This window comes from Hibiscus syriacus, unplaced genomic scaffold (assembly GCF_006381635.1).
Source record: "Hibiscus syriacus cultivar Baekdansim isolate YM2019G1 unplaced genomic scaffold, ASM638163v2 tig00117034_pilon, whole genome shotgun sequence".
Lineage (NCBI taxonomy): Eukaryota > Viridiplantae > Streptophyta > Magnoliopsida > Malvales > Malvaceae > Hibiscus > Hibiscus syriacus.
This window is the reverse complement of record NW_024063533.1, coordinates 927,817-954,982: the sequence shown is the minus strand read 5'-3', so window position 1 is coordinate 954,982 and position 27,166 is coordinate 927,817. Positions and strand designations below refer to the sequence as shown.

Sequence of the window (27,166 nt, the reverse complement as noted above, 5' to 3'; positions counted from 1 at the left end):
TGTGGGTTCAATACCTATTAGGTTCCACACTTATTGGGATAGAGACTATCTAAACTTTAAACGTCCAATTTTTATTGGATTTTCAAATAATTTGAAATTAATTTTCGTGTAAATTTTATTTACAAAAGTTTTCTTGTGATTGATACTGGTTTAAGTTACATTCGTCCGACTGTATATGTGTTTTGTTTGGCTCTGGCCGAGGCATTCTTTATCCTCCATTTAGGTTTAAGAAAATTTTTTAACGAGACTTTGATAATAGCTATTGTCTTTATATGTTTTGTGATATTAATAACATACAATATGCCACTTTTTTTTTTTTTAAAAAAAAGGATAAAATAAAGTAAATATAAATTATTGGATAAACGTTAACTTAATTTTACATAAATAAATAATTTTGACAAGTGCATATACATGTATTGTACAAAACTTTTGATGTTATGCCAAGAATATAATACATGTATTCTGTTTATTTAATTAATTTACTTTACATCCAATTAAAATTATCCAATTAAAACTTAAATTCTTTTAATTTATCCTTATAAATAGATATGTTTTGTTTTAGACATAATGATAAATTTAACTACTAATGTTTGTACAAATGGTCACTTCATCTTTATTTCTTTTTCTTTTAGTATTTTTGTTAAAAGGAAAATTTACAGAAAATGTACTTCATCTATTTCATTCATCTCAATCTATAATTTACAAAGCTAAGGTATTTATATACAATCACTAGCTGTTACTAATCTAACTAACATATTAACAGATTAATAACAACCTAACTAACTAAATAACTGACAGCTAACACTCCCCCTCAAGTTGGTGGTTAAAGATGTCAATTAACCCCAACTTGGAAATCAAATATCTATGTTGTTGAACTCCAAGGCTTTAGTTAAAATGTCCGCCTGCTGATCTGTTGTCTTTACATGCTTGGTTTTAATCATTCTTTCTTGAATTTGTTTCTCGAACAAAATGGCAATCAATCTCAATGTACTTTGTTCTATCATGAAAACTGGATTTGCTTTTATTTGAAGAGCATCATTGTTGTCACACATTAGCTTTGTTGGTCATATGTTCTTGAAACCAAGTTCACTTAATAACCTGTCAGGAAAACTATTTATGCAGTAGTTACTGCCATACTACGGTATTCTGCCTCAGTCGATGACTTGCAATTGTTTTGTTTCTTAGATTTCCAAGACAACAAAGAGTCTCCCAGTTTTATGCAAAAATCAGTCACTGATATTCTGGTTATTGGGTAAGTTGCCCAATCTGAGTCAAAAAAAGCTTGAAGCTGACACTAACTTGTTGCACTTAATAAAACACCTTGACTTGGACTACTTTTAATATACCTAACCACCCTTAAGGCTGTTTCAAAATGTGATTTCTTGGTTGATGCATGAACTGGTTTAACAATTGTACTGAATAGGCAATGTCAGGTCTTGTGTTAGTAAGGTAGATTAGTTTCCCAATTAACTTTGATAGCTTGTCTTTTAACAATTCATCTTCTGAATTATCAATTGGATCTTCTGAAGCCAACTTCTTATTTGTTCCACTTGTGTTGCAGGTCTAGCCCCATATTCCAATTTCTTCAATAAGTCCAAGGCATTATTCCTTTGATTTACAACTCTTTCTTTCTCGATCTCAATATCTCCAAACCAATGAAATACCTTAGTTCACCAAGATCCTTCATCTTGAAATTTCTGTTCAAAATTCCTTTGAGTTCCTCAATTAAATCACTGTCATTTCCAGTTATTAAAAGATCATCCACATATATGAGCATTATGACCATTTTGCTTCCTTGTGATTTAGTAAATAGTGAATAGTCGAATTTGTTTGAGAGTAACATGTTGATAACTCCGTAAAAAGACTTAATTATAGTCTTTTCACTTAAGTTATTGTTCTCTAAACAAAGTAAGCATTGAATTTTTAGTTGCATTTAGTTGCATATATGTTATATTTGCTTGTGGGGATAAGTTTTGCCTAGGCAAGATTTATTTGGCTTAACTGATGTTGCTGAGGAGAAGGGGTTGTTTGAGTTGTGTTTGTGCAGGAACTCTACAGAGGAAGAACATTTCAGTCGTGACAATGAAAAGTTGCAAAGGCCAATGGAGCAGATGAGAACGTGAGGAGCAGATTTATCTCGTCGAGGCAAGATTATCTGAAGAAGTCTGAAGCACATGTGGCGAAACCGCCTATGTTACATCCAGCTGGATGACCTACTTCACGTGCAAGCAAGCCTTGATTATTCTGACAGCCGCTTTTCCTTTTAAGTTTGGGAAATTAATAATGGCGAATTAAGGAAACTCCAAAAGCATGTAAAGCCCTAGGAAATATTCCTTATAATTACCAGTCGTAGCCGCAAAAAGAGGAAGGTAAGGAAGAAGAAAGAAGAGGTTTACCTTAGGCGTGAGCAAGCAGCTGCAGTGCTTTCCCTCCGTTTACCCCCAGTTTTCCTTGGTGTCCTCCATAGCCAGGCGATAGTAGAGCAATGATCAGGCCTCAAGAGGGTGATCACCAAGGTAGGTGTGGTGCTGATCAGGATTGTCGTGATAGAGCCCCGACTTTGGGAGTCGTTATTCCTTTGTTCTTAAACTCTAATTTTATTTGAGGTTGTATAAACAGTTTAATCTTGGACGATCTTTGATAACACCATGAATGTTTTACGTGTTGTTAAACTTTGTTTGCTGAACAATAATTTTATGTTATGAATGATGAATTATGTTTGCGTATGACTATTTTTCTCATAGTTTAAATATTTTGCCTTAACACTGTAAGAGCATCGAGAGATCGCCTGGGGTTTCGGTAAAACATGTCTAGCCATTGTAAGAGCATCGAGAGATCAACGTGAGCAAAGGAATGAATCCGGGATGGTGAAGTTCTAACTTGTCTACCTTAGAGATAAGGAGTGAGTTTCAAAAGACTAAAAGAGATAAAGGCTAGAGTAGGTTAAGACAACGTCTATAGTTAACGCCGAGAGGTATTGCCATAGAAACCGTCTAAGAATACCTAGTAATCCTGTCAGGCAGTTTAGTGAGTCTAATAATTCATTATGAGCTTAAAATAATTGTTGTCGAGACAATAATTTAGCATCAGTGCTCTATGACACGTCTGAATATGTGAGGTTGTTTACATATTTAATCCAATACTTGTTTTGTTTTATCTGTCTGCATATTTTCTTTGTCTCAACCACACTTGTATGCAATCATTGAATAATTATTCTTAGCTCCTTAATATTAGTTCTTAGCTTTAATACTTAGTAGGATTAATTTGTGGCATTAGTTCTAGTTGTGGTGAAGAGATATTTCTAATCCAATCTATGTGGAGACGATACTCACTCACTACTATATTACTGCATCGATTGTGTATATTTGCACAGATTAGCTTGCCTTAGAATATACATTCACAAGTGATCAAGTTTTTGGCGTCGTTGCCGGGGATTGGCAACTGACGAAATTTCTAGCCATAACAAGTTCTTTGTGTCACTTTAAAATTATTTAGTCTAACGTAGTTTATTATTTTTTTTATAGGTTTTTATTATTGCATGACCTTGAGATCTGCTGGTAAGCCTTTGGAACCATTCGGCCCCGAAGTTGAGCAATCGTTCAGACAAAGGTTGCGCGCCCAAAGAACCAGAGAACAATTAAATCAAATGCAAAACGACATGGGAGATTTAGGAGATCAAGTTGCAAGACCAAGAGCGATACGAGATCACTTGAACCCAATTCTCGATGACCTCAATCTTGGCATAGTGGCACCTGAGATACAAGCCACTCATTTTGAACTCAAACCAGTGATGTTTAATATGTTGAACTCTATCGGTCAATTTGGTGGTACACCCAATGAACACGCTAGACAACATATGTGTGCTTTCCTTGAAGTATGCGATTCATTTAGACAACAAGGAGTACATGAAGATGTGCTCAAACTGAAGCTTTTTCCTTACTCCTTACGTGATAGAGCAAGAGCTTGGCTCAGCGGAGTTCATTCTGGATCAATGGAGTCATGGGTAGATTTATGCAAGAGTTTCTTACTCCGATATAATCCGCCCAATATGAATACACAGCTTCGGAATGACATTGCAAGTTTTCGCCAAGGCGATGATGAATCAATGTACGAATGTTGGGATAGATATAAAAGTTTACTTCGCAAATGTGTTAATCATGTATTTCATGATTGGATGCAAGTGGTGATGTTTTACAATAGAGTCAATGCACCAACTCGAATGATGCTGGATGCCTCAACAAATGGTTCCCTACTAGACAAATCACCCGATGAAGCTTTTGAAATCCTCGACAGGATAGCGAATAATGACTATTAATTTTCAAGTGCAAGATTGGGAACCGGTAGAAAAATCTCTGGAGCATATGAATTAGAAAGCAAAGTTTCGGTAGCAGCCCAACTTTCTGCCATAACCAATATGTTGAAAAATTTGCAACGTCCTAATGAGGTAAGAGAAGTCAAGGCAACAAATAATGTGTGCCTATTCTGTCACGGCAACCATCATGAGAGTGAATGTCCTAAAAACCACGAGTCAACTAATTTTGTGGATAACTACAATCGAAACAACAATAATCCCTATTTGAACTCGTACGACCCTGATTGGAGACAACACCCAAATTTTTCGTGAAATAATCAAGGGAACAACAACAATCAAGCCACAAATTACAGGCCACAACAAAATAATTCAGACCATCAGCATTCATAATCAACATCATCAACAGCCCTGGCAGAACAATAAAGGTATAGCTTCTTCCCTAACACTCATTCCAATACTAACTCCTTAGAATTATCCTTGCAGGAATTCATGGTCTCGATAAAAACTTTATGGCGTCTACAAAGACCTTGATGCACGAACATTCTGTAACAATAAAAATCAAGGAAATTTGTTACAAAGCCAGGCAACACTTTTGCAAAGCAATAGTTCATCTCTCAAAGCATTGGAGAATCAAGTGGGATAGATTGTCACGTCATTACATTCTTGCTCCCTAGTGATACTAAAGTCACTAAGCATCATGGAAAAGAGCAATGCAATGTACTTATGTTAAAGAGTGAAAACAAGTTGATCAAGATGACAAGTTTGGGGGACAACAGTTGAACAATTCTCGCCAAGGCGTAACACAATCGGATGAGGAATCTGAGAATGCTGAACAAGAGAAATCGCATGAAGAGAATGAAAGAAGTGAAAGCTTAGAAAACCATCAATCGGATAATAAGAAATTCATGGTCAAGGCCAGTGATTACCCTGCACCATCAGTAGTCGATGTGAGACTCCACCACCGTTCCATCAACGTTGAAGAAACATAATGATCACATCTAGTTCAAGAAATTCATTGATGTTCTGGACCAGATGTGTATTAATGTGCCCCTACTCAAAGCCATCAAGCAAATGCCTTCCTATGCCAAGTATCTGAAAGAAATGTTACAAAGAAAAGGAAGGTAGAACGTGTCACCACGGTAACAGAAATCTGCTCAGCAGTGAGCAAACTCCCACCAAAGCAAAAAGACCCTAGCAGCTTTGTAAAACCATGTTCCATTGGTAATGACTTCATCGGACAAGCTCTCATTGACTTAGGATCAAGTGTAACTTGATACCAAAATCGATATTCATGAAACTAGACGGGTATCACGCCCATCTCACCCGGTCATTCTTTAGTTGGCTGATCAGTCTTATGTGCGACCCGAGGGTAGAATTGAAGACGTTGCAGTAAAGGTGGATAAATTTGTATTTCCAGTGGATTTTCTCATTTGGATTGTGAAGCTGATGAAAATGCACTAATCATTTTGGGACGCCCATTCTTAGCCACCAGGAGAATTTTAATAGATTGTGAAAAGGGAGAATTCACCATGAGAGTTGGCGAGCAAAGCATCACGATCAATGTTTTCAACTTTATGAAATACGCAGATGATCCAGAGGAATGTCAATGCATTAGTAAGATTGAAGAAAAGACAATCCTTGGACGAGATGAATCCTTAAGGCTCGATGAGTATAGTACTTTGTACCATGAACCTACAACCGAGATGCATGAAGCAAAAAATTTTGGCCCAGACAAACTATTTTCAGAAGACGATTCTGACAATCATGGCCACGACAACAGAAATCTGCACAATGAACACCCTGAAAGTGACGACAATGCAAACACGGAGTAAAGACAAATGACCAATTGAGATTTCCTCATAGGTCAGGTATGAAATTCGAACCTTTAGATTATGATGAAGTTAAATCTCAAGAGTCATCTTCACAACATGCACCGAAATTGGAGCTTAAGACTTTACCATCACATTTGAAATATGCTTATCTAGGAGTTGATGAAACTTACCAGTAATAATCTTTACCAACCTAACCTCTGAACAGGAGAAGAGTTTGTTGGATGTTTTGTCACAGCAAAAAAAGTTATAGGATGGACGATAACAGACTTGAAAGGAATCAGTCCAACCAAATGCATGCACAAAATCAATCTTGAAGATAGCCATAGCACATCGGTCCCAAAGACAGCTCAACCCGATCATAAAAAAGGTTGTCATGAAGGAAATAATAAAATGGCTGGTTGCGAGAGTGATTTATCCAATATCTGATAGTTCATGGGTTAGCCCAGTCTAATGCGTGCCAATGAAAGGTGGTGTAACCATGGTTAAAAGAGAGCATGATGAGTTACTCACCACGAGAACAGTCACGGGCTGGCGCATTTGCATGGATTATAGGAAGCTCAACAAAGCCACAAAGAAGGATCATTTTCCCCTCCATTTCATCGATCAAATGTTGGATAGATTAGAAGGGAAGGCATTTTATTGCTTCCTCGATGGATACTCGGGGTATAATCAAATTGTCGTAGCACCCAAAGACCAAGAGAAAACAACGTTCACATGCCCGTATAGTACCTATCATTTAGGCGAATGCCGTTTGGACTGTGTAAGCTCTAGCTACATTCCAACGATGCATGATGACAATCTTTTCAGAAATGGTGGAATAGTGCATGGAATATTTATAGATGACTTATCCGTTTCGGGTGATGACTTTGACCGATGCCTTGACAATTTATCCAAGGTATTGAAACGTTGTGAATAAGCCAACCTAGTACTGAATTGGGAAAAAATTCCATTTTATGGTAATTGAAGGAATAGTGTTGGGACACAAAATTTCATGCCATGGCATCGAAGTTGACAAAGCCAAGGTGGATGTAATTGCAATTCTTCCTCCACCCACTAATGTGCGAGGTGTACGCAGTTTGCTTGGTCATGCATGATTCTATAGCCGTTGTAACATCCTCAATACCGGGTTAGTGACCAAATTGTAAAGTTTTAGAAATTAGTGATTAAAGTAGGATAATTGAATAGTTCAATGATTTATTGGAAATATGATGAAGGTTATTTAGTAATTATGGAATGAATTAAAGGGTAAAATGGTCAATTGACAAGTAAGAGTTTTATATTTCTTTTATAAGATAAGGAACCACGTGGAAAATGAGAATTATCCAGAGTTTTCTTTCTTCTTCTTCCTCTTCCCGTATCTCCAAGCTCAAAGGTGAGTTTCTTTGTTTATGGATTAATTGTTGATTTTAAGGTTAGGTTTTGATTATTAGATGATAACTAAGCTTAAGTTATCTTAAAATCAAAGTATGATGGAGTTAGGAGGGATTAAAGATTTGGGGTTCTTGGGTGAAATCTTAAAATAAAGTTCATTACTCAAATTGAAAGATAAATTTAAATTGTCAAGGGTTAAATTAAGAGATATGAAGTGATAAAATGAGTTTGAAACATGTTGAAAATCTGGTATAATTCCTGAAGTTAATAAAGAGCAGAAGATATTAAGGTTCAAGACGAGATAAATGAATATAAATGAGTTGAATAGGAGTAAGTAAGTTAAGAATACAAAATGGAATGATATATGAAGTAATTAAGTTGAAAAGAGGGGATTTTCGGGCATAAATTGGATTTCTGGGCTATGTGCATCGATGCACATTCAAGGTGCACCGATGCATCAAGGGTAAATTTCCAGAAATTGTTCAGTGGATCGATGCACTTCCTGTGCATCGATGCACCCTTAAAAATGGAAACATCGAATGCAATTTATGCATCGATGCATAAGGAATGCATCGATGCACTTCAAGGGAAATAGAATTATACCTTTCTTTTGTTCTATGAAATGATAGATTGAAGTATATCAATTGGATACTGACATGTATCAATGTATGATCATATAGATATCGAGCACAACAAGTCCCAGAACGATTATCAAGTCAAGATTCGATCGAAAAAGATGAAAGCATAAAAGTGGATTGGAACTTAGTGAGGCTCAAGTGAGTGCATACAAGTTAGTTTATGATGTTTAATGGAAATAAGACTTGCGACGAGTCTATTCCCTATATTAGAATGCATTAATTTATGATCATAGGCATATGTTTGATTTGGGTATATGTGATATATTACAATATGTGTTAAATGATGGTGTGAATACATGTATTGTGATAAGTATAGGAATTATATGAATGGTCTATATGATTACATGAGAATGTGAATAGGTTATATGATAGGTGACCATACATGTTAATAGTATACGTGATCAATTATAAGAATCAATATAATAGATTTATATGACTACATGAGAAAGGTGATGAGTTAAATAAGATTAGACTATAGAGTAATATGAGAATAATATATAGTGAAGGGAATTGAGTATAAATGATGATACCAAACCATAAGATAAGTATTTACTTATAGGATAATATGATATATGAATATAAAATAACTTTATGGGGAAGAATTGGGTGTTATATGATTTAGGTATGGAAATGATCTATGTGTAAGTAAATTACGTGATTATGTGACTATGTGTGAAATAGAGTAAACTAGGTAAGTATAAGGTATGTAAATATATGGTTATGGAACAAAGTATGTAATAATACAATGTTATTTGAGTTATTTAACAATAAGTCATAAGATTACATGCATATGTAACGTAAGTTATAAGATAAGAAAATATGGGCTTACATGTATTTGAGGATATATATATATATATATATGAATAAGGTATGATATATGTTTATGTAAAACCATGCAACGTGATAGGAGAAGGGAACTACATGATTATGTGATCATATGAGAATGAAATAAAGAGCCATGTGATATATGCCATGAGATATATGAAAGAAAAAGTATATGTGATAAGTGAAAGTGAATCATATGATTATATAAAGATGTTCTACGTGCAAGTGATCTACGTGTATGTGTGATTTATATTGAAATGAACTACTTGACTAAGTGTGATCTTATAAAAATGTAATAAAAAGACTATGTGTATATGTGAATGTGTGATAACATAAAGATTAATGCCCATGTTATGTGTCATGAGAGCTAGAGGCATAGTTGGCATGCCAAGAGTCGAGGGTCTACGCGGTCCTTCGAGACGTATATGTATTCTTCGAAACATGTGTGAGGTCTTGTGAGACACATACTTGATCCTTGGTATATGTATATGATTCTTAAGGAATGATATGTGGTCCTTAGGGACAACCTTATATGGCACTTCGGTGCATTTCTACGCGGCACTACGGTGCAATTCTACGTGGCACTTCGGTGCATTATACGAGCTGTGGTGACATCATTAGTGCACAACCTCTATAAACTCACATATCTATAGTTCTCAGAAATGTACATGGGCTAGACAAAGATATAACAATAAATATATTACATGTGAAAAATATGCTTTTGTGATATATGTTGATATGTGTATTGCACAAGTCATATGATGATATGTGTATTGTTTGGTTACACGAATCATATGTTGGTTAACAAGTCATGTGATAGATGCCAACGAACATGAAACATCTCGAAACGGAATGAGATGCCATGTCAAAATATTCTGGAGATCGAACTTTTCGACGTATTGGGCATAGATTTCATGGGACCTTTTCCAACATCATTCAGAGATATGTACATTCTCTTGGCAGTGGATTACATATCAAAATAGGTTGAAGCCATTGTAACACCTAAGAACGATTCCAAGACGGTGTTGAAGTTTTTGCACAAAAATATATTCACCCGCTTTGGGACACCACGAGCTCATTAGCGATGAAGGAACACATTTTGATAATAAATTGATTGCCAATGCACTATGGGCCTATCGCACAGCATTCAAGACACCACTGGGAATGTCCTCGTTCAAGTTAGTCTATGAAAAGGAATGTCATCTACCGGTTAAACTCGAACACAAAGCTTATTGGGTCATCAAAAAGATAAACATGAATTCTCAGCTTGCTGGCGAAAGAAGACTACTGGAACTAAACGAGATGAATGAATTTAGATCACATGCATACGAGAATGCCTGCCTTTACAATGAGAAAACAAAACGATGGCATGACAGAAAAATACTACCGAGGCAATTTTATTCTGGACAACAAGTACTGCTCTACAATTCACGCCTTAAGTTATTCCTAGGCAAACTAAAATCACGATGGTCAGGACCATTTATCATACACCAAGTCCATGACAATAGAGCGATTAAAATTCAGAACCAAAACGATAGTTCCATCTTCAAAGTGAATGGGCAGAGACTCAAGAAATACAAAGGAGCCCCAGTCATGCGCGACAAACCGACATCGTTGGCACACGATGCCCAAGAGTTGGCTTTTCTTAATTAAGCAAATATTCGTTACCTAGGCAACGAAAATCTGAATTCTATACTAAATAAGTAAAGTTATTTTATACTTTAGTTTTATTTATTATTCTATTCTCTCATATTATAGGCAAACAAGGAACACGTGGCAGCATATGGAGTTGAAGCATGCATGAAGGAGAAATGACGAGCTAGGGAAAAAGGTTTTGACGGCAGAACAAAAGGGAAAGAAATATTTTCTCCTCTTTTACGTCAAATGACATATTTCTCATTTAATGAGAAATCATTTCCCCACCGAGAAAAGACGTAAATACCCCGAAACCAACCATTACTTTCCAAGAAAAAAACTATCCACTCTTCTTATTCTTCATCGTGTTACCCTCTTTCTCTACAAACCAGAAAATTTGTTTTCTTTCTCTAAAAAATACCTCCCCATTGCCACCACTAAAATCAGCAAAGAAAAATGGTGAGATCGATACTGGCCCCACCCCCCAGACAGAGTTTCAAACATTTTCAAACAGTCGAAGCAGAGGCACACTTCAAAACCATTCAGCAACGTCGATAGAGAAGAACAGTTTGGCCCTGAGGTGATGAACGTCATAAAGAAGCATAACTAGGAGAGGTTTGCTAGTAATCCTAATGCCGTAGCACCGACAATGGTGAGGGAGTTCTATGCCCACCTCGCGGACACCTCCAACCACACGGTATATGTTTGAGGAAAACTCATTCACTTTTCCCCTTCTGCACTTAACAAATACTTTAAGTTAGGGAAGGTGGATGATCAGTATAAGAAATTTGTGGCCGAGGCAGATCAAGAAACGTATAGTGGAGTTCTATAGAATTTATGTTTTAGGTGGGCCAAGTTCGAAGGAAATTCCCCCACAAGAAAGCGAGTAGATCGACGAGCCCTCAAGCTATACGTGAAACTGTGGAACCATTTTCTTAAAGGCAAGCTGATGCCAACGTCCCACAACACCACTGTCCTCGTCAAGCAGCTGATGCTGTTGCACTTGATCATATACGGCAGGACAGTTGATGTGGGTGAAATCATCTTTGAGCAGATCCATGACTGTGCCAAGAGGAACCGTGGTAACCTTCTGTTCCCAAACCTTATAACCGTGCAATGCATAAAGAAAAAGGTTCCTGAAGACCCATTCGAAGACTTCATCAAACCCAAGGAGGGTATTACAAAGAAAAAGGTCCATGAGTTTATGAGTTTCAATGATGACGACCCAAAGGAGGGTCTGGAGAGAGGAGCAAAATCGGTTGTCGCGACAAGAATAACCGTTGTGGTCACACACATGCGTGAGATGCGTGAAAAGATCGGGTGCCTAGAGGACCATATGAAAATTTACTTTGAATACACCAAGGCAAGGGACATGCAACTCAACACCTTCATCAAGGAGTTTCTCCCAACCACAATGATCAGACTGCCAACCTTCCCCAGTGTCATCCTCAACTACAACGTGGGCGGTAGCACATTCCATGCCTTGACATCTTATGTCCCTCCAGACGTTCCACCAGGGGTGCCAACTGATGTGCCACCATTGGCAACCCATATCTCACCCGTACCAGAAGAAAGCCACGGTGACACCGAGGAGTTCCTCAGTTCCTCATCATTCTCCACCACCGAACGCAGCAGTGATACTCCACCACACTTCTTCACTGATGAAGATTTCACGCCAACATCGAAGTATCCTGAGCAAGATCCCATTCTATCCCTAGTTCAATCGACACCACCAGCCCCAACAGTAGCTCCTAGTCCACCACCAGTTCCAGCACAATCGACTCCCGCGACCGAGCAGTCCACTCCAGCCCGCGCTTCAACCAGCAAGAAGTGATACAAGAGAACGACATAGCGTATACTTCAGCCATCTTCTTCTCAGCCAGAAGCAGTAGACTCGGATCTAAGAGCCATTCCCCTCCCAAACGACGCCGTACGAGGGGGTCAAGTCAAGCCATACCACCACAGTAAGTATTTTTTAGTCTTCGTTTTTATTTTTATTTTCGCATTTGCATATAACATCATTTAGTGTAGTTTTCATGCATTGAGGACAACGTATCCCGCAAGTTTGGGGGAGGTGTTGTCTATTCTGCCATACTTTGTTAAATATTAATTGATGTTAATTAGTTGAAAATTTTGGTTGTCATGACATAAGCAAGTTAAGATTATTGTTAGGGATGCCCAATGATGAATGCAAAATTCTATTGCCTAGGCCAGAATTATTGTAAAGACTATCTGAAGAAGAGAACCAACCCTAGGCTTGATCATTTAAAACTTATAAACACGATTGTAGGTTGTCTTTGCTCTAGGTAATCTTTAAAATTTTAGGGAAATAACTTTCTAATTGTCGAGACTTCAAAAATATTCTAAGGGTAAGGTAAAAACTCTCTAGTGTTTAAAAACTTGAAAACTCGAAAAATACAAAGGGACACTCCTCTGTGAAAAGGCATGAATAATAAAAACTCCAAAAGAAATTAAGAGTAGCCAAGACATATGAGTGAATGAAAGTTGTCACAGGATGAATCTGTCCGACTAGCTTGGGGTGGAAGGTATGCTCCCTTTCACCTAGAGTGTGGAACGGTAGTTGTAAAGAAAATAAAAGTTGATAAATAACTAGGAGTATAAACTAAGCCTGATGAATAATTTGTTGCCTTGACAACCTATAAGTGATTACTTTAAGTTTTCTAATTACCTCTATGCATAGACTGGTTACAATCACGTACACACAATAACAAATGATCCTGACTAGGCAGGGGACTTGACTAATATGACTGTCGAACATGTTGAGGCCACATATTTTTATTGAGGGCTGAAATCTCAAACCTGGTGATGTTCTTGATACTACTTTGCCATGACAATTTTAATTTTCTTCTAGCTATTATCCATTGCTTACGGACAAACAATAGCTTAAGTTTGGGAGTGTGATAACTCTATAAAAAGACTTAATTTATAGTCTTTTCACTTAAGTTATTTCTCTTCTAAACAAAGTTTGCATTGCATTTTTAGTTGCATTTAGTTGTATATAGGTATATTTGCTTGTGGTGGATAAGTTTTGCCTAGGCAAGATTTATTTGGCTTAACTAATGGTGCTGAGGAGAAGGGGTTGTTTAAGTTGTGTTTGTGCAGGAACTCTACAGAGGAAGAACATTTCAGTCGTGACAATGAAAAGTTGCAAAGGCCAATGGAGCAGATGAGAACGTGAGGAGTAGATTTATCTCGTCGATGTAAGATTTATCTGAATAAGTCTGAAGCACATGTGGCGAAACCACCTATGTCACATGCCAGCTGGATGACCTGCTTCACGTACAAGCAAGCCTTGATTATTTTGACAGTCGCTAGTCGCCTTTCCTTTTTGAGTTTGGGAAATTAATAACGGCTAATTAAGGAAACTCCAAAAGTATGCAAAGCCTTATGAGATTCTCCTTACAATTACTAGCCGTAGCCGCAAAAAGAGGAAGGCAAGGAAGAAGAAATAAGAGCTTTACCTTAGGCGTGAGCAAGCAGCTGTAGTGTTTTCCCTCCGCCTAACCCCAGTCTTCCTTGGTGTCCTCCATATCCAGACGATAGCAGAGCGGTGATCAGGCCTCGAGAGAGGGTGATCACCAAGACAGGCGTGGTGCTGATCAGGATTGTCGCGACGGAGCCCCGACTTTGGGAGTCATTTTTCAATTGTTCCTAAACTCTAATTCTATTTGGGGTTATATTAAACAATTTAATCTTGGATGATCTTTGATAACACCATGAATGTTTTACTTGGTGTTAAACTTTGTTTGCCTGAACACTATTTTTATGTTTATGAATGATGAATTATGTTTGCTTATGACTATTTTGCTCATAGTTTAAATATTTTTCCTTAACACTGTAAGAGCATCGAGGGATCACCTAGGATTTTGATAAAACAAGTTTGGGCATTGTAAGAGCATCGAGAGATAGCCTTTTGTCTAAAAAGTGATTCTTGAATTTGAGAGAATTAAGAGAGATCAACGTGAGCGAAGGAATGAATCCGAGATGGTGAAGTTCTAAGTTGTCTACCTTAGAGATAAGGAGTGAGTTTCAAATGACTAAAAGGGATAAAGGCTAGAGTAAGTTAAGACAACGTCTATAGTTAACGCCGAGAGGTATTGCCATAGCAACCGTCTAAGAATACCTAGTAATCCTGTCAGGCAGTTTAGTGAGTCATAATAATTCATTACGGGCTTAAAATAATTATTGCCGAGACAATAGTTTAGCATCAGTGCTCTGTGACACGTCTGAATATGTGAGGTTGTTTTCGTTATATTTAATCCAATACTTGTTTTGTTTTGTATCTATCTGTATATTTTCTTTGTCTCAACCACACTTGTCTGCAGTCATTGAATCATTATTCTTAGCTCCTTAATATTAGTTCTTAGCTTTAATACTTAGTAGGATTAATTTATGGCATTAGTTCTAGTTGTGGTGAAGAGATACTTCTAATCCAATCCTTGTAGAGACGATACTCACTCACTACTATATTACTTGCATCGATTGTGTATACTTGCACAGATTAGCTTGCCTTAGCATATACATTCACAAGCGATCACCTGCCAGTAGTAGTGCCTCTGTCAACTTCATGTTTCAGTTTCTTGAAGCATGCTCTAACCCATCCAAGGATTTTTGTAGTCTGCACACCCTGGTCTCCCCCTGACTGCAAAACCCTTAGGCAAAGACATGTATACCTCCTCAACTAAATCACCTTGAAGGAATGCATTATAAATATCCATCTGAAAAAGAGGCCAATGATGAATGAAAGCAAGAACAAAGACTGTCCTGACAGTGACCAATTTTTCTACAGGAAAGAAGGTCTCAACATAATCAACCCCTTCTTTTTTAGTGTACCATTTGGCGACAAGACGAGATTTAAACCTCTCCGCTTCACCATTCGATTTGTATTTGATTCAGTACACCAATTACTTCCAATAGGAGTCTTACCAGAAGGCAGGGAAACCAATGACTAGGTATTATTTGATTCCAAGGCTAAAATCTTCTCATTCATGGATTGAATTCAAGCAGGATTTTGAATAGCTTCTTTATAAGTCTTAAGCTCAACCAAATGAGAAATATAAGAAATATAAAGTTGTGTTTTAACAGATAGATAAAAAAAGAAAATTGGAAATATGATAAGTACTTGGAAGAGAGGAAGATTGGTAGGACTACACATAGTCATGTAACCAAACAGGCTGTTTTTTACCCTAGTAGACTGCCTAGGAGGAATATGCATGTTAATTGGCAAAGAATCATCAGAAATAAGAGGTTGAGGTTGAGTTAGATCAGAATAAGCATTTGTTTAAGCTTGAGGTGATGCAAATTGGTCTGAAGAAATATGAGTATAGAAGAGGAAGAGGGACGCAAGGAAGAAGCGGGATGAGTATAATGAAAAGGCATAACTAGAAAATCTGAATCATAAATATCTTGAACAGGAAAAAAAAGTGAAGAGGAAGAAGTAGGAAAATGAAAAGGGAAAATTTCTTCATGAAACTTCACATCTCGATTAACAAAGAAGTTTTTTTTAAATCAAGATTAAAGAGGAGGTATCATTCATGAGTTGTCGAATATCCCATGAAAATGGGAAATGTTAGGTGGTTCACCATGAAGGAGTTCAAAAGTACTTTTTCCAGCTAAAGAAGAAGATGGCAACCTATTGATTATGTAACAAGCTGTGTTGACACACTCTCCCCAAAATTTAACAGGGACTTGAGAATGAAATTTGAGGGCTCTAGACACCTCTAGCAAGTGTTTATGTCTTCTTTCAATAAAAACATTTTGCTTAGGAGTATGAACACAAAATCTTTGATGAACAATATCCAAGGAAGAGAAAAAAGAAGAACATTCAGTGGCAAAGAATTCAGAACCATTGTCACTTCTAATGAATTTGATTGTGACTGAAAAATGGTTTTTTTACATAGTCAAAGAACTGTTTTAAAGAAAGAATTGTATCACTCTTAAGCCTCAACAAGTAAACCCAGGACATCCTTTTCTGGTTATCAACAATGGTTAGAAAAGACCTACAACCACTATGAGTAGAGATCCTATAAGGCCCCTATAGGTCAATATAGATTAAATCAAAAGGTTTAGATGCCCTAGAAGTACTGTGTGGAAAGGGTAACCTAGATTGTTTAGCAAGAGGACGAACATAACACTTATGTATACATTCAGCATAAAACTTGTAAGACTGTAAGTGTGGTATTTTATCCAAATTGGATAAACAAGAATGCCCTAAACGAGCATGCCAAAGCTTGGTATTATTAACAGTTGAAAGACTCGTACAAGTTGAAGAATTAGAGGCTGAAGAACATGAAAAAAATAGAATTACAATGAAAAACAGAAGAAACACCTGAACCAAAAGTAGAAGAATAAAAAAATACAACCCTCGAGACTCTTTACCAATCTCCTTCATCATTCCAATGAAGAGATCCAGCAGAATGCAAAAATCAAGGTAAAAAGAAATAATGCAATTGAGTTCTTTGGTTAACTTGAAAATAGATAAGAGGTTATGAGAGAATTTAGGAACAAACAAAACATTGGTAATGAAATGATCCTGGTTAAAGCAAAAAGAACCTATGTGTGTGATAGGAGTTGTTTTGGCCATTGGGTAAAGTACAAACCTAGATTCTGAGTTACACAAAATAGGAGAAATTAACCTTTGAAAATCATATAACATGTGGTTAGTGGCCCCTGTATCCAATATCTAATTGAAAGAAAGACTAGTTAAGTCACTGTTGTCAGAAACAATAACTACAAGATTTACTGTTGAATCCACAGAAGGTTCATTGTTCAACAGATTAAAATTTGGTTGTATTGGGCACGTGTAAACACATGAGCACTGGAAGAAGCATCTTGTTGTGGCTCAAGACTTGCCTGATTGTGAGAACCAAGAACATATCGATTAGAAGCCAAAGCCACCTAATTCCCTTTCCTCATGGAAAATTTGAAATCGGCAGGAAAACTGATTAATCTATAACAATTCTCACGCTTATGTCCTCGAATTTTACAAAGATCACACACACCGAAAAATCACTTCGTATCACTGTTCCCGACAGAATTGGAGAACATAACAAAAACATCGGAGATCAGAGAAAGACCAGAAGAGTGCCCTCTATGATTCTTCTTGAACAAGCATTGAATACACGTGATTTATAGACGACAATGGTTGCATAAGCAGGATTTGACTTCGCACAACAACATACGTCTCATTGAGACCCATGTGAAATTCAAATAATTTTGTTGAGCGTGATGAACAGAGGTGCATTGTGAAAGTTCACAACCGCAGGAATAAACTGCAACTAAAGCTTCATATTCATCCCAAAGTAACTTTAAACGAGTGAAATTAGCTGATATTGTAGAATCACCTTGAGTTAAAAAACAATTTCACGATGAAGGAAGAATGTCCTAGATCCATCGATCTTATCAAATCTCTCCTTCAGGTCTTGCCAGACCAAAGCAACACTGGATGCAAAAACAATACTAGCTGAAAGCTCTTTACTCAACGTATTGAGAATCTAAGATAACACAAGAGCATTGCATATCTCCCATTGTGAATGCAAGAGTTCATCAAAATTTTCTTTCCGGCAATCACCAGTGACAAAACCTAACTCGTTCTTCACAAACAAAGCAATCTTCATAGATATGCTTCATACACCATAATTATTGATGCCATGAAGTTGATGCGAAACGAAAAGACACCCAGGTGTATCAGAAGCATGCAAAAACAAAGGGTGATTGAAATTGAGCAATGAAGTTTCCATAGCAAAAAGAGGGCAGAAAACCCTAAAATAATTTTAACTAAGAGAAACGAATTCACGAGAAACAACCTAACTAACTAAATACCTGACAACTAACAATTTTAGCCCCAAATATTTCATTTTTTTAATCAAAATGGCCTAATTGGATTGAAACTGTTAGTTGACTAACGATCAACATATGTTACTGACGTGACATTTGTACAAGTGTTTAATTGATAATAATGACATATATCATATCATAACTTCGAATGATGTGACACATACCATGTTATTATTTTTGGGAGACGTGATATATATCGCAACATCATTTTAGATGACAAGACAAATGTCGTGTCATCCTTTCGAATCATGTGATACATATCACATTATCTTTTTGAGTGATGTGACATATATATTGTCATCTTTTCGGGTGATATGTCACATATCAAGTTATTCTTTCGGATGATGCGTCACATATCACGTCATTCTTTAGATAACATGATATATACCATGTAAAGGGTGACGTGGTATATATTGTGTCATCATTTTGGATGACATGATACATGCCACATCATCAATTAAATACATTTTAAAATGTCACATGAACATTACATGTTGACCTTTAGTCAACTAATAATATCTATCCAATATGAGATATTTGAACCTAAAAGTTAAAACGTTGGAGACTCAAATACTAAAAAAGTTTTAAGTAGCAAAGTAAACTTTGAGGGCTAATTTATCATTATACCTTTGTTATATTGTTTTCTATATGTTCCCACAAACCTTAGAGGTATTCTAGCAAACTTTAGAGAAGGAAATTATTAAAAATAATTATTATCTTTTATCACCTAATTTGATTGATTTATTTCCTATAAAAAAATTCTAGAAGAAGATAAATCCCAATGATATATATAAATGTATAAAGATGATGGAAGGGAGGGGTTGGTTGTGTCAGTGTCAATGTCGCTGTCATTGCATTAAAAACTAAAGATTCGTTAATCCAAATACAAATCCCGATGAAGATTCACCTATATATCAACTATGACAAAATCTCTCTGCATTAGTGAAACTAGAATAGACAAAACCTGCCTCAATCGATAGCTGCTTTTTCAATTCAGGAGTCAGTAAATCAAATAAATATATATAATAAAATAAAAATCATAAGATTACTATTTAGATTTTAAAACATATAAATGTTTATTTATAAAAATACTATTAAAATATTTTTAAAAAATATTTTTTCTTCTTGATTTTGTTGATTTCTCAGGGGAGAATTGGTTTTTTCTTTCAAGAACGCCTTTTTTTTTTTGTCAGATAATGAAAATGGCATCTCACTAACTTTTTAAGTATTGCATAATTTTAGTACTTTTCGGATTTTTTCCATCGAGATTTTTTCTATTAATAAATAATATTATTTAATAAAAATTTTCACAAAAAAATATTTATATATTAATATAATGTTAAATATAATTTTTTTTGTAAAATTTAAATAGTATAATGAAAATAGTTTAATGATTTTTCTTGTAAATATTTTTAATTTAATATTAAAAAATTAACTTGTTAAAAATATATATCACAAAGATAATTTAATAAATTTTTATTTTAAAATAATTTTATATTCTTCAATAAAATATTGTAATCTTAAATTACTGTCATATAAATTAAATAAGGTGATATAGATATCCCTTGAGATTAAATTTAAACTTTATAGCATAATAAAATTAGCTCTAATCAGTGGAATAGTGCGAAGACGAACAGAGAAGATTGAGGGAAAAAAGAAAAGAAGAAACTTAAATTTAATTAACTAAAAAGATTAAATTAATTTCAATTTTAAAATATCTTAATTATTTGTGGTTTTAATTATTTGAATATCAAAATTAGTCGTGGTTTGGATTATTTGCTAGTGGAGTTTTTTTATTGTGTCATGTGGAGTTTGAATCAATTTATGAATTTTTATTTAAATTCAATATTTAAACTCAAGTTTTTTAAAATTATTTCAATTTTTATTCCTTTTAAGATAGGATTATTTAAACTCAAATAATTTTCAATATAAATAATTTTTAAGGAGGTGTTTGGTAAATAACTTTTTGAAGAGTTTTTAATTTATTTGAGCATAAATAGTTAATTGATAGTTAAACCCTTCATTTTTAGAGTTTGGTAAACACCTTTTTGAAATAGTTGATTGTACAAAATAAGTTGAAAATAAAAATACTTAAGAATTCAATGGTCAAGGAGAGCTGATTTCAAAATCAGATGTTAAATGATTACATCATTATCATAAAACCTCATTATTATATTTTAGTTGTAGATTCTCAAATATATTTTACTTAATAAATATAGTAAAATAATTAAGAAAATATAGCAAAAACATGAAAGTAAAAAAATACAATGTTTATATTTTATACAAAATTAATTGTATGTATCAATCTCACAAGGTTAATATTTGTAAATATTAAATTTAAAAAAATATATTCAAAATTTTTAAAAATATTCACTAATTTTCTTAAGGAATTTTTAATTCATTGTCAAAAGCATTTTTAATTCATTGTCAAAAACATTTTATCCGAATAATTTTGCTCTCAATAAAGACTAAAGTATTAAAAAATATATATATATATATATATGTACTTAACAACTAAATGTATTATACCCTTATTTGTCATTTTACCCATATAAACTATCAACTATTAGCTAAATTTTACCGAACACTTCTATATAAACAATTAATTAAATCAAAATCTCAAATCAACTAATCAAATCAGTTGGTCAAACCAACTACTAGAATCAGCTACCAACTATTGGTTGTAAATTATTTAAAACACCACTAATCATTTTTAAATTTAAATTATCATTACTATACTATTAATTAGTTTTGAGTTAGAATAATTAAATGGAAATTTTGCAGTAGTATTAAAATTCACAGATATTTAATTAGTTTTGAATTAGAATAATCATATGAAATTTCGAAGTAGTACTAAAATTATAGACCAACGAAGGTTCATTCAAGTGGTAATTAGCTTGATATAACTTAAATAGGTCTCGAGTTTGAGTTATATACAGAAAATCCTCGCTGAGAGACTCACCCACCAAAATTAGATGTGTGACCCGGATCGGTCTAAATTAATCAAGGTCGAAGTTTTGAAAACCAAGAGGGAAAAGAAAAATAACATATATAAACCATTCATCATCGATACAATTGTGTGGCTTAAAATTTCTTATTCGAAGAATAAGATTAAAAACTAATCTAAACCTTTTATACAATTTTATTAATTTAGCCTCCACTTAATTAATAAGCAGAGTTTTAAAATTTTTGGATAATTATTGAGCCGATTTATTTAATTTTAAATAAAAGCTTGTGTCAATATGCATATTAATTAATATAAATAAAAGATAAAATAAGTCAAATTACTTTTTGGTCAATCACTCTCTCATATTGTATATTCCCATGAACTAAAAGCAAAAGCAAATTAAATACATATACAAGGAATAAAAAGTCGTCCATTTACATTGAACCTACGATTTTTTTGCTTATTAACTAATAAACTGTGGGCTAATACCACATGATGCCATGAAAATGACAACCATATACTTATGATTAAATGACAACTAACCTAATCATATATCAAGTTAGCTCATGCAATATTTTTAATCAAGTGAACTCACTGATAAAATGGAATATTAGTTATATTCTTTCATGAATAGCTTTTAGTGTTTTCATCCACCATGTGAGTGCATAATCTGAAAACTCCATAGCTATTAAAGGTACATATTCGTTGAAAGGAAAATTGTGGTATGAAAACATAATGTCAACTTTGCTTTCCTAGTCGATGTAACCACCTGGATCATAGAATCCTTTGAATTGTGGGATTGTGAACTTCAATTTAACAAAGAGTTTTGGTATTAAAATATTGTTGGAATATCTTCATCAATGGGATTATCAGGATTGTGTGTCGTTTGTTGTTGAAGTTCAGTAAGAATGTATGTTTGCCAGTTAATAACAGCCATAAGGCCTCGAATTATCTCATAAACTTCATCATCTTTTATCATATTGAAAAGTCACAACACTCAAAAGAACAATGTAAAGTGAAAAAAAAGAATATAAAAAAACAAGAAACCTCATAATTCACTACAAGGAAGTAATCATTGGGAGGTAATTTAGTCGATCTTGTACTCTTTAAAACTCTTTTGCCAAGAAGTCTCACAATGTTTGTGTGAAAGTTCAATCTCTAACAAAGACGAAAAACAACTTAGTAACTCTAAGAAGTCAAAGAAAGCTAAGACTCCATTAAACGAAAATGCAAGGAAGAAGTATGCAAATTCTTTTAATCATACTAACACAAAAAAAGAACGTGTTAGATGATGTAAAAGAACAAAGAATGGAAAAACAAAAGAATCTAAAGCAATAAGAACAAAAAAAATGGAAAACCAAATCCGAAAACCTAGAAAATGCAGGATCAACTTGAGCAATGTGTTTGAAGGGGTTTTCAATGTTCAAACAACCTGAAATTTTATGCGGAGCTCGGTCTTTGAGTTTATAATCAGCTTGTAAAATTTCAACCCAAAATACCTTTAATAATATCTTGTAGAATTTTTTTAACAGAGGAACCCTAATTCTATCAATTTTTATTGAGCAACACATTTGAAGAGTTTGTTGATGTCCAAATGATTGGATTTTTTTGGAAGTCGATCTTGTGTTGGGGAATATGCCTATAAAATTTCCACTCAAAATTCCTTCAGTAGAATTTTCTGGAAATTTTCAACGATGAACCTTAAATTTATTGAACAAATTTGAACGATGCTTTTGAGGGGTCTATCGATGTCCGATTGATCTGAATTTTTGAATGAAAAGCACTCTTGGAATGAAGAATGTACATGTAAAAAATCAGCTCCAAATTTCTTTGGTTGCGATTGTTGGATTTTTTAATTTTTTTGGTTTTTTTTTTTTTTTTTTCCTTTTTTTTATGTAAACTATCAAAATAACAATAAGGAATTGAAATAAAATTTAAAAAAAAGTGTAAAAAGGCTAAAAATGATCAATCGTCGTGAACTAGCTCCATTGGGGTACCTTGATGTTTATGTGCACAAGAACAAGCAAGATTGCTTGATTCTCTCCAAGAATCAATACAAATCTGATACCAATTGATAGAGGAATGACAACGGAATGATGAACGTTACTCAAAGTCGAAGAATCAAGCCTAGAGATATAGACTCAATCAAAGAACGAGATCGAAGATGGATTAGGGTTTTGATGTAACTTAAGGCTCTTGAAGATGATGATTAAAATTTAATGGATAATATATAATGGATATGTAAAAAGAATTATGAAAAGATATATAAACGATGAAAGAACTTGAATGGAAAATTCTCCCTGGTATGTAAACCTTTGGCGATAAGATGGATATGGTGATGTAGTTGTCATGGATGATGATGATGATAAAGATTAAGGATAAATGTCCTACGAACCCTCCTAATCACAATTGACTAGGTAAACTTGATAATCAGCTCTAACCAGCTCTCCTAATCGCAACGAAAAGGCAAATTATAGTGTGAAGATCTTCTTCACGAAGAACTTGAAAGAATTTACTAATGAAGAATGTTTCGAAGGCACAAGGTAATCACACTTGCAAAAATGAATTCTCATTCTATTATATTCAACAAAGATGTGTTTATAATGGTGAATGAAGCATCCTTTATATAAGGTGAGAAGTTCCAAGAATCTAAGTAACTAATGAATAAAATAATAATAACCTAAAGATAATGTTTTGATTATAGCCTAATTCCTAATAAATAATAATAAGCTAAGAATGATGTTTTAACTCGATATTAATTTATAATAAATAATAAATCTAATTCTAAAAGATAATGCATCATCCTATATTAAATTATATTACAATAATTAATAAAATATTAAAAATTCGTAATATTTACAAAATCTCGTATAGAAATTTCTGCATGCGTTGTCTTCAGTAAATGAATGTATCTTGAGTTCCCGACATCGAATTGATGCGATTCAAGTAGTGTTGGAAAGATAAGAGACAAACGGTCATATCTCCAGAATACATGTCAACAAAATAACATCTGGATCTCATTCAAAAGTCATCGTCTACTGTTGTTTTGCTCTTCTTTTCCAAGGCTTGGATGTGTGGATCAATTGGAAGATTTAGTACATCTTCCTTTGATGTGAGCCTTGTGGTGCATGTATCATCCTCCCTTTCTTAAAAAAGATTCGACGTCGAATCTAAAACATCAAAGGTAGAAACGTTAGAATCTTTTAAGAATTCACTCACGTTATACTTATCGAATATATATGCTTTGAATCTTCGAGATTTTGTTCTTTAATAAGTTCGAGAAGAAACATTAGTCCAAAGAAGCATGCACTCTTATCGTCATAGATTCTGGAGCATGAATCACGTTCTCCTTAAATACTCTGAATTCGAATAATTTTATATGTATGTATGCGTGAGTTTAACTAGATTTAGGTATTCTAAAAAATAAGTGTGACAATTATGTATTGCTATTGGCTACTATTTCTATGATAGAGCATTCATTAGGTTCATCTAGAACAAGAACAACTCAATAGGTCATTTTGCTTTCATAACCAAATTCATGCACTGCTCATGATTTTGCATTGATTTTGTCTTTTATTATTATTATTATTATTATTATTATTATAAGTTATTTATTTTTGTTTCTTTCTGCGTATACCCATGCTTATCATAATGCAACTATGAACAATGGCATTTGCAAGTTGCTCATAAAACGAAGATAAAGACAAAAACACTATGAGTGGAACCAAGGGCGATAGGCCTTCATCAAGGGATGTGGATATGGGGAATTGATTCTTATGCTCCTTGGATGGATTCCAAAATCGGGTCCTCATAAATAATAAATAAATAAAGATTATTTTAACATTTAAAACTACATTTTCTAATTAATCGCTTATTATCACCACTAATACCATTATTAAAAACTTTTGATAATTGTAAATAGAAAAAATTACTAATAAATTAAAAGATATATATATATATATATATATATATATATATATATATATATATATATATATAATAGTATGATGATAGAGTAAGGTAAAGTATACAAGTGATTCCCCGACTATAGGACGATATTTTGTTGAGTCTCCGATTATTAAAAGTTACAAAATTATCCTCTGATTATATGATGTTGCTTTGTTGAGTCCCTCGACTATTCATATGTTCTAAACTCATCCTTTTTTGATAAAAAATTGACGGTCATCTGAGTTGAACGTTAATATGCTAACTGAGATATAATAGACTTTTGAGATTTTAGGATCAAATTTTAACATATCTCAGTCAGCAGGTAAACGTCTAGTTCAGATTATTGTTAATTTTTTAACGAAAAATGACAAGTTTATAACGTATGAATAGTTGAGTGACAGTTTTGTAATTTGTAATAGTTGAGGGACTCAATAAAGCAATATCATAGTTAAAAGATCATTTTATAACTTTAATAGTCGATAAAATAATATTATATAATCGATGGACCAATTGTATACTTTAAAAGTTACTATATGCTCAAAATTTATCGATGTCCATGTTGTAACGAGAATACATAGCTTATAAATGAAAATATCTAAGGGGAAATAAAGGGATTGAATCCAAACTTGCCAATGATTGTTATGATTCTAATGATATGATAAAATTAGGTAATAATTGGGACAAGAACTCAAACTCAACACCAATTGAATAAAAGATGTTCTTGGCTGAACTTTTTGTCACAAAGCATATCTCTGTTTTCCATTATATGATTCGTACGTACTCCATTGAACCGTAAAGGAAGAACAATTTCATTGTCTTTTCCATCAATTTGAAATAATAGTTTATTATTATTATTATTATAAAAAAAAAAAATCTGAATGGAGAGCTTTATACTAGAATACAGGCATCCTTGTCGGCCTTAACCAGAAGGCCCCACAATTATAGTAGAAGAAAAAAAAGGAACCCAACAAACACTTTGTGATAAACACAGGCACTAACACGTCCACCACTGATCAAAATCTCATCTCCAAAAAGGTGGTCTTCCATTAATTCCTTAAATTAACCGAAGCTCTTATTACCATCCCCAGAAACCATCGAAGAGATGTGGCGTATAATCTTGGTTTTGCAACGGAATCTGCGGAATATGAAGAAATGCCCTCGAGTAGCCGATGAAAACATGTGCGGCGGCGGAGGGAATAACAACAACGATGGAGCTGCGGAGCTGCCGATTAGCTTAAACGGAACAGGCTCGCGGGGATCATGGAATGGTATTTCTTTAGTGTCTTGCTTCTCTCAACCACGAGTTAATGGAGTTGATGGAGCCTGGGTGTCCACTGAGTTTGCTCAAATATCGGAGATGAATCATTTTGTGGTCAGAGACAGCATGCGTTATGCAATCTTGATGTAATCAAACAAACAGATGTAAGCAGTAAATGATAGAATTGTTTTTGCTTCTTTTTCTATCGGGGTCTCTTGGATTATGGAGGGTTTTGCTATGTTTTTTGTTTGGTAGGTATATTTTTGCTTCTTCCTTTCTTATTTTGATCCAACAATCTCTACGGTTGAAAAATATATTATTCTTTCGAGAGGTTATGAGTTTAACCAATTACGTTAGTAGGTGTGTACTATTAATGATTAAAAAAGATTTCGAACATTATATTATTTTATAATCACTTTAAATTATTAAAAATAATTTTTTCGGATTAATATTGACTGGCCCTTGAATTTAATAATCTTTCTCAACTTAGTATTTAACCTTTTCTTTTATAATTTTAGTCCCTAATTTGTTTTTTTTAATTGA

General features: G+C 34.1%; 1 long non-coding RNA gene across 1 annotated transcript; it reads left to right on the top strand.

The window, feature by feature from the left end:
• Window positions 1–10,502: 10,502 nt before the first annotated feature.
• Window positions 10,503–26,826, top strand: LOC120196475. Its single transcript, XR_005523175.1, has 4 exons — window positions 10,503–10,515; window positions 11,224–11,228; window positions 17,714–17,717; window positions 26,466–26,826. It is a non-coding gene; the product is annotated as an uncharacterized LOC120196475 (long non-coding RNA).
• The last annotated feature ends 340 nt before the right edge of the window (window positions 26,827–27,166 follow it).